The sequence below is a fragment of the Solanum verrucosum genome, unplaced genomic scaffold, assembly GCF_900185275.1.
Source record: "Solanum verrucosum unplaced genomic scaffold, falcon-dt-bn FXZP01000017.1, whole genome shotgun sequence".
Taxonomy (NCBI): Eukaryota; Viridiplantae; Streptophyta; class Magnoliopsida; order Solanales; family Solanaceae; genus Solanum; species Solanum verrucosum.
This window is the reverse complement of record NW_026020078.1, coordinates 876,315-885,144: the sequence shown is the minus strand read 5'-3', so window position 1 is coordinate 885,144 and position 8,830 is coordinate 876,315.

Here is an 8,830-nt window from a genome sequence, read left to right as displayed (position 1 = left end):
ACCCACGCACCAATCATGCTAATTTCAGTGTTAAATTCGTTCTAGAAAATTGAAGATTTTGATGTTCTTGAATTGTGTTCTTGAAATTGGCTTTGTTCTTGAGTTTATGATGAGATTGATGAGTTCTTGAGGAAATCCTGTTGATTTTAGAGTTTTGTTAGATTAGACTCTTGTGTACATGTATTGGGTATCTATATCTGAAGAGAAATTGAGAAAAAGATTCAAATTTTGTCTAATTAAGATCAGAAAATGAGTTGAAAAATTCATCGGATTGACCTGGGGAGGGGTGGCACGACACGCCAGCAGTGAGCCAAAACTGAATACTGAAATGTAACTGGGAACCTGGTCAATGCACCCGAATCTGACTATGGGAGATACTAATAAGCGACATAAAACCACATGAGCTAAATATGGAGTATGATGTATACACCCCATCGAGAGAACCAATATACCCTGCTAGAGGTATAGAGGCATGACTGGCGTGATCATTAAAATATAATGCCCACAGAGGGGACTTATAAACCTACGGGGGCACACAGTTCTAGGACTATTCGGGTATGCTAAACCCTAGTCCACTGGGTCTAAGCCTACTCCCAATTGATTATGTAAGTAACACATTTTAACTGAATTTTTGTATTACTGAATAGCTCAAATGACTAACATGCTAACGGAACATGCAACATTAATATACTAATAATGAAAAATTTCAAATCTGAGGCATACATATCTAAACAAACTGACCTAGCAAGTGTAATTCATAAACTAAACGAATCTACACAACTAGGGTTTTGAATATCATGCATGGAACTAAGCAACAATATGATAATTTGATTTGGATCATTCTAACAGCTAAAATCCAACTATTCTAACATGTAAGAAAATCCTAAGTCTAGATAATATTAAGGGAATCAAGAATCTGACTAAATTCTAGGAACCTAATGGGTGAAAGGAACCCACTAGTGAAATCCCACATACCTGGTGATGAAATACACGAAGAAATCTTTCGATATAGGGGTTGGAACTGAAGAAAACCTTGATGCGTGTTCTTGAGGGACTGCTCGATTTTTCTCTCTGTTTTGCTCTATGTTTCGCTTGATTTTGGTGAATGATCAATTTGGGTAAGTTTTCATTTAGTTTCTAGGCTAAAACTGACCAAAACTACGTAGTTTAGGGGTCCAACGCATAGGGAAAAGACCAAATGACCCCTGACTTAAAAGCTGATAAGGCTGACCACGGGCCCTTCTGACGGACCATCAAAGGGACAACGGACCGTCAAGCCGGTTGTGGTCGTCCTTGGTCCAGTAGATGCTGGTTTCTGGGACGGCTTCCACGGGTTATACCACGGTCCGTCATCATGACCACGACCCGTGAAGGGTCTCGTGTTTTGGCGTCTGGGTCTGCTAGGCTCTGCCTGGCTCCCACGAGTGCCATTACGGCCCGTGAGGTGGTCCACTACCTGTGAAGGACTCCATGCTCTATCTCTGTTGGGTAAGGGCTGAGTCCATGGGCAGGTCAACGGACCGTGGTACCTCTCAAGGACCGTGAACCCTGTCGTGGTTCATCGGATCAGGTGTTGTTCTGCTCTATTTTCTAAGTCTGGTTTTTGATGTGTTACAATATCTCCCCTTTCGGAATATTCATCATTGAATGAAGTCTAAAATAGCTGGATAGGGATGGAAAGGGCTGCAACCCTACCACTAATTTCTAGAAACTAATTTCTCACTGGACTAAGTTCGTAGAACATGCAAATACACTGAAAATGCAAGTATGAATTGAAGGAACATGATACTCTGACTGAATAAACGCAGGAGTAACATAAAAACTAAAAAGGAACTATTACCTCATGTTGGAATGGATTCGGAAGGAAAGAGATGAGGATACTTAGACTTCTTGGCTGCTTCTGCTTCCCAAGTAGCTCCCTCTATTGATTGACTCCTCCACAAAACTTTAACTGAAGGGACTTCTTTGTTTCTCAACCTTCGAACCTGACGATCAAGAATTGCAACTGGCACATCCTCATAAGTGAGACTATCTTTCACAACCACACTCTCTAAAGGTACTATGGATGTTGGATTACCCACACACTTCTTCAACAATGAAATGTGGAAGACAGGATGAACTGCTGGTAGTTCTGCTGGCAACTCTAACTCGTAAGCCACTTTACCAACCCTTTCCAAGATCTTGTAAGGGCCTACATATCTAAGACTGAGCTTCCCTTTCTTACCAAGTCTCATCACCCCTTTCATAGGTGACACTTTTAGGAAAACCCAATCATCAATTGGAACTCTAAATCCCTTCTCCTTACATCTGTATGGGACTTCTGGTGACTATGGTCTGTCTTAAATCTATTCCTAATGAGCTGAAATTTTTCCATAGCATCATGGACTGAACCTGATCCAATCAATTATGCTTCACCTACTTCAAACCAACCAACTAGAGATCTATATCTACACCTATATAATGCCTCATAAGGGGACATCTGAATACTGGAATGGTAACTATTATTGTAGACGAACTCTATAAGAGGAAGGTGATCATCCCAACTACCCTTGAAGTCGATCACACATCTCTAAACATATCCTCTAAGGTCTAAATGGTACGCTCTGCCTGACTATCCGTTTGCGGATGAAATGATGTACTGAGGTTAACATGGCTACCAAGACCTTTCTTAAAGGACTTCAAGAAATGAGAGGTAAAGTGAGGGCCTCTATCTGAGATGATGGACAAATGAACCCCATGCAACCTGACTATCTCATTAACATAAAGCTTGGCATATTCCTCCGCCGAATCTATAGTATTGACAGCCAAAAATTGATCAGACTTAGTAACTCTGTCTACTATCACCCAAATGGAGTCATGTTGTCTGCGAGTATGAGGTAACCAGTAATGAAGTCCATGTTGATCACTTCCCACTTCCATGTAGGAATGTTGATCTCTTGAATCATACCTACTAGTTTTTGATGTTCTACTTTAACCTGTTGACAATTAGGACACTTAGCCACAAAATCTGCAATGTCTCTGATTAACCTTCCAAACACACCTCATCCAATTCTAGGTGCAAATCATCATTAAGCAATATAAAACCCAACAATTGAGTTGGGGTCAAATCCCACACGGAGAAGTACGTGTTCAAATTCAATTAAGACGTGTAAATGTGATGTAACTAGCTATAGGAGTAGAAATTATCGAGAAAGGACATATCAAATAAGAGGGGTGACACGAATAACAAATGAGGGGTTTAGATTTTCAATTATCAACTACAATGCTGTCAAATAGTAATGAGAAAACAATAAGGAGAGGAATTATCGGGATGAGATCGATTATAGGTGAATTCAATAAATGGATAATTGAAACTACTAGTAAATAGCTAAATATCAGTGGGTAGGCTAGACAATAATTGAAATAGCTTTCTCCCGAACAACTATTCTACTTCAAGTGATTTCTCTCGAATATCAACAATCATAGGAATTAATAACAACCCAAAACCTTAATGCATCTTCTCTCTCGAGCAAGATAGGTGGGACTGGGTTTAGGATTCACTCTCTCTAGTTGAACCCAAATCAACCCAATACATACAAATCATTAATCAATAATCTTAGTTCTAAAACCTCTCTCTTGAGCAAGCTAAGAATACTAACATAGAACTGCATTTGCAACTACAATTCATAGATTAAACCACAATTAATGATTAAACCCACTTCAATATAACATTTAAAATAGTAATCAACAATACCCATACACTAATTCAAACCATAATCACATGATCGTACTCCAAGAATTGGGGTTTTAGCCGAACATCATAAAAAGATAAAAATTGTTACCGAATCGATTAGACATCAACTGGGTAAGAGGAATTCAAGTTTTACAATGCTCCAATACGAAGAAAATTCGAGACCCACTTGTGAATTCTCCCAATTGAGTCTCAAAAACCATCAAGTCTCCTTAGAAAACTATGAAAAAATTGTTCTAAGTTAATTTCGTCCCTGTCCAAAAATGTATCAAGATACTAAAATAAATGTTCAAAATCTAATTTAGTCACCGAAAATAAGCCACGAAGGGCTATTCGGTGAAGTAAGTCAGGCTCGCCGAACCACTCGGCGAGCCGCCCTTTGACCTCTTCCATCGCCTTCTCTCTTTAGAATTCAGTATCCTCGAGGTCTGTAACTTTGGGTGATTTATCTTTGCTTCGCGGAACTGCTTAGCGATTCGCCGACTACTCCTCTTCTTCGCCGACTTGGTTTATTCCTTCAGGGTTTGGCACACTGGAACTTTAGGCGGTCCGATCAGCCACTCGGCGATACGCCAGTTTCTTTTGGTATTCCTCAGGCCCGCCCTTCTTCATTTCTTCAGCTTGTTTTGTTTCTTTTTTCCTATTAGTGTTCATGCTTTGCTCCTGAATCCATATTCCTTAAAATCAAGGCATTAACATCAGTTTATAACATAAATTAGGAATTTGAGGACACTGAATCTATTAAAACAAAGCCTTAAATGAGTCCAAATCCAGGACTCATCAATATCCAACTTAAACTTTTGCTTGTCCTCAAGTAAAACTCAAGTTCAGCAGCTCAAAAAGAATGTCTCAAACAGTGTTGCATAAGAATCAACATTAATGCACACAACAAGACTCAACTTAATCATGCAATGATTAATTGTGCACTCAAAGATTCAAATTGTGACTCACCATTCTCAAAGATGCTCAAGTTCATAATACTTGCTTCAAATGCAAGTTCAAACTCAACAAAGATATTGAAATGCCCTCACAATAAGGATGATTCCATATTCACGCACAATTCTTCAACAATTTATAGTTCTGGAATCACATACGACACTCACACTCACAAAGATGAACACATGCATGACTTCACCCATAGGTTTGCCCTTAGTTTCCAATAAACACTCGTTTCAGCTCACTCAAGATCACAAAGGTCTTTTCAAGGCTTGTAATGTCACTGAGTGTAAATGCATGGTAATTTAGGCTTAGTGGCTGCTACCCTCATGAAGTGTGGCCCGAGCATCACATTCCTCCTTTTCTTTAACATTTCAAATATGTGCACAATCCACCCTATTATTCAACTTCATAGGAACTATCGGAAACCCCATTTCTTTTGCAACTTTCACCACTTTATTTCACAACTTTTTCATTCTTTTTCTTTGCTTCATTTATCTTTTTTTATATGGAGGGGTTCCATCTTTTTCAAAATCATTACTCAAAGGGGGATTTCTCACACTTCTTGACTTTTCTTCTCTTTTCACCATACCCCCAACTTAGGCTTTTGGCCTAAGTTGGATATTCAAACAAACCACACTTCATAAGAGTTATGGGTGAATGGATAAAGAGAGGTCACAATTGTTCAAGCTTCTTCCAAGAAAAGGGATAAAGCTCAAGGGAGGTTCAAGCAAGGTTCACACATCTCACAAGGTTGGCCACAAAAGAGGTATATTGTCAAATTCGTTTTCACTCTTCAAAATTGTTGCCTAAGATCATTTCAAGTGCTTGCATCATTTAGTCAACTGGACCAACGAGGTAAATTCTAGGTGTTATCACACAATGTTTAAAGTAACCTCAAAACACAGGCATTGGCACCAATATCAAACAAGACTCCACACTTTCCTTAGTGTGCAATGTCCATCACAAGAGACTCATTCGATAACTGACTAGTCACAACGATATGTGAAAAGTCCACACATTGTGTATGCAACTTCATTTGCCCTCATCGTAGCCGTACATTCATTTGGTTCCATTAAGAGCACTATTTAAGTCATCAGTATTGATCATCACCGACACTAAAATTCGCACAAGAACAACCACAACCACACACATAAGAGGTGGCATAAAATTTTCAAAATAGGTCAAAAACCATTTCCATTCAAAACAAAGAGCCATAAGCTCAAACATCCACAAGATTAAAATCAAAACACATATATAGATCAAAAGCCAATATTCACTAGTATTCACAAACAAAATCAAAACACAAGAGGTAGGTATGGAAATACTTTACCCCACTCATAAAAAGAAAAGTAGTTGTCGTCAGATGCACCTAAAACAACAAAAATCAATGAATAACAAAGAGGGAGGTGAAGAATGATCATGTCTACACAGTCGCTCCATTTGTCGGGGAATCAATGCCTGGGGTCACACTCTGGTCTTGGGCATTAGTGCCCGGGGTAACAATAATACTTGCTCTACTAGAGCCTGCCCTAGAGGTGTCTTCCAATGATGTTTGAATGACTGACTATACTATCGTCTCCTCTAAATCAGGCAAGTCTCCATAGATGGTCGCCTCCTGAACATCGAGTTGCTCCTCATCTGTCTCCTCCTCTGACTCAACAAAAGCTACATCTCTATAGTCTCATCTCCAGTGGTAGCCGGAGGCATATCAGAACTAGTTGGGAGATCTGTACACAGAACCTCAGGGACCTCTGCTGACTCAAATAGTAAAGTGAAGTCTGTGGATTTCAGATGGTCCACATCCTTCCTTAACTCAGAAACCTCGACTATCAAAGTTGTAATCTTAGTAGTAATCCCCTATCGACTCATACAAGTCTCTACTCTCATCGTGAGGGAAATAATAGATGTTTGAAGGGGTGTCAAAGCAGCTAAATGGCTAGCTCAAGCATCTAAGTCACCTCGGCCTGTAGCCGGGAAGCTCGCACATATGCATAATGAGTTAGGTGCCCTATCTTGAGGAGCATATCCTGACTGATCGGAGTCCTTGAGGTAGTGGTACCTGAAGTAGAAGGCTGGGAGACAGTGGTAGAACTTGGGGCTGGGGAAGGAGTGGAAATGCATGTACCAGAAGGCCCGGAGGCCGGAGTAGGCAAAGCTGCCTCTACAGGTATAGACTCAACATCAAACTCTAGGGATGTATCCACCGAAGCTGCTCTCCTTCTATCCACCTCATCCCGTGTGTACTTGGTCTCTATGCATTAGATATCTGTGGAGGATGAGGGTGTGAACTCAATGTCCCTCTTCTCGTCACGAGAAACTCCAGCCCACCGACATAACTCTGTAATAAGCACTGGGAATGGCATGGGACGTCTGGTACTGTTTGGCCCTCATGGTCATCTCCTGCTCAATAATAAGTCCGAAGTTGAGCCGTTTCTTAGCGATGATGGACCTGAGACAAGCTGTCTTTGGGTGGTGGATGATGGACTCATTCTGAGAGGGCATGATAGAACTACTGATATACCCAAATGAATATCAGGCTGCTATATTGAAGTCCTTATTCTCAATAAGGAGCCCAACCTCAATCCACCTCGGGGTGGTGTCAGAGATGAGGGGAGCCACCCAGCCCTTAAGGTCATCTAGCCTCTGTGAGGTAACTATACTCTCATATGCATGCACGACTTCTGTGGTCCTGTCAAGTACAACATTAATGTGATCGCTACTATATCCCACAGTCCTCCCCCGAACCTTCACGGACATCACCGGTCTGAAGGCATTAGCCTTCTTCTTCTCCTGGGTTACTAGATCACCATATGTTGTATAGAATTATGTGGCACACATGGGAATATATGGGCCACGGGGCCTGGTAAATATATCGAACTGGTGGTACCGGAGTGTGTCCCACACAAGAGGGTACTTGTCAACCACACCATCCGTGGAAAATCTCTACTCTTCAAGAATGGTCCTTAGTCCCTCGACCTTTAACCTGTTAAGTATCCGGGGAGGAGGACCCTGAACTGGTGGTGCTGGAACCACTGTCTGTGTCAGAGCTGACACTGTATCAGCAGCAGGAGGGGTAGACTCTAGGATCCTAGACAGATCTTAACGAACTCTAGCACGAGTCTCAGCTCACAGGGTCTGAAGTGGTTGGTAATCATCAGGCTCGGAGAATGTGGCCTAAGAATTAACAGAATCCCCATCACTGCCGGAGTTATGCTCCGGTCTCTTAGCTACGGCCGTTTTGCCCTTGCCTTTGCCTCCCTTCAGAGGTGCTTTCTTGCCTATTTTTGGAGGAAGAAACAACTCCCTCATTGAATACGATGCCCCGTGCTTGTTTGCGGGAAAGCATTCCACTTTTGTCCCAGTTGGTCCTATCCATATATTCAATACATATCCAAAAATGTTAGAAAATACCCAAGAAAATTGCAATATTCATGTTGCAGATAAACTTGCCGAACCAATCGACGAGTCGCCAAGTCACTTTGGCGAGCTAGACCGGGCTTTTTGTCTTGGGTTCAGATGAGAAGAAATTTGAGCCATTTGGATTTCCAACTGCTTGATAAAGACAGAATGATAGGTCATTGTCTGGTTGAGAGTCGATACATCCTTCTTCATTTCCTTCAACACTTTATCAGAACCTTCAACCTTGTTAAGAATGCGTGAGAGCATGTCTTTCGTACGGCCACCCTCAGTATCTTTGGGCTTTTGACGCTTATGGGGAGGCACATACATATCCTTCTCCCCTTCTATTTCCTTCCAAGATGCATTATGATCATACCACTGTTTTTCACGGTTTCTACAGCTCTCATCTCTATTCCAACCTTTATTACCACCTGGCCTTGGGTAGTTTTCACGATAACCTCCTCCTTGGTTGGCTACTTGGGTTTTATACCACCCATACCGATAGCATTAACACTCATTGTATGAGGAGAGACTTGATCTTCGCGGGTGTACCATGCCCGATTAATCTTGGTTATGCAATCGAGGAGTTAGGCTGCTATTTCATAGGGTTGTTGCATTAAACCATCCGAATAAAGTTGATATGCCACACCCTTATTCACCGAATCGAGGCTTCTATAGAAGTATTGCAGTAGTACAACACCATCTTTTTAAACCTCAACCAAGTCTCATGGGTTGGCTCACCTTCCAGGCGTTTGAAGCTTT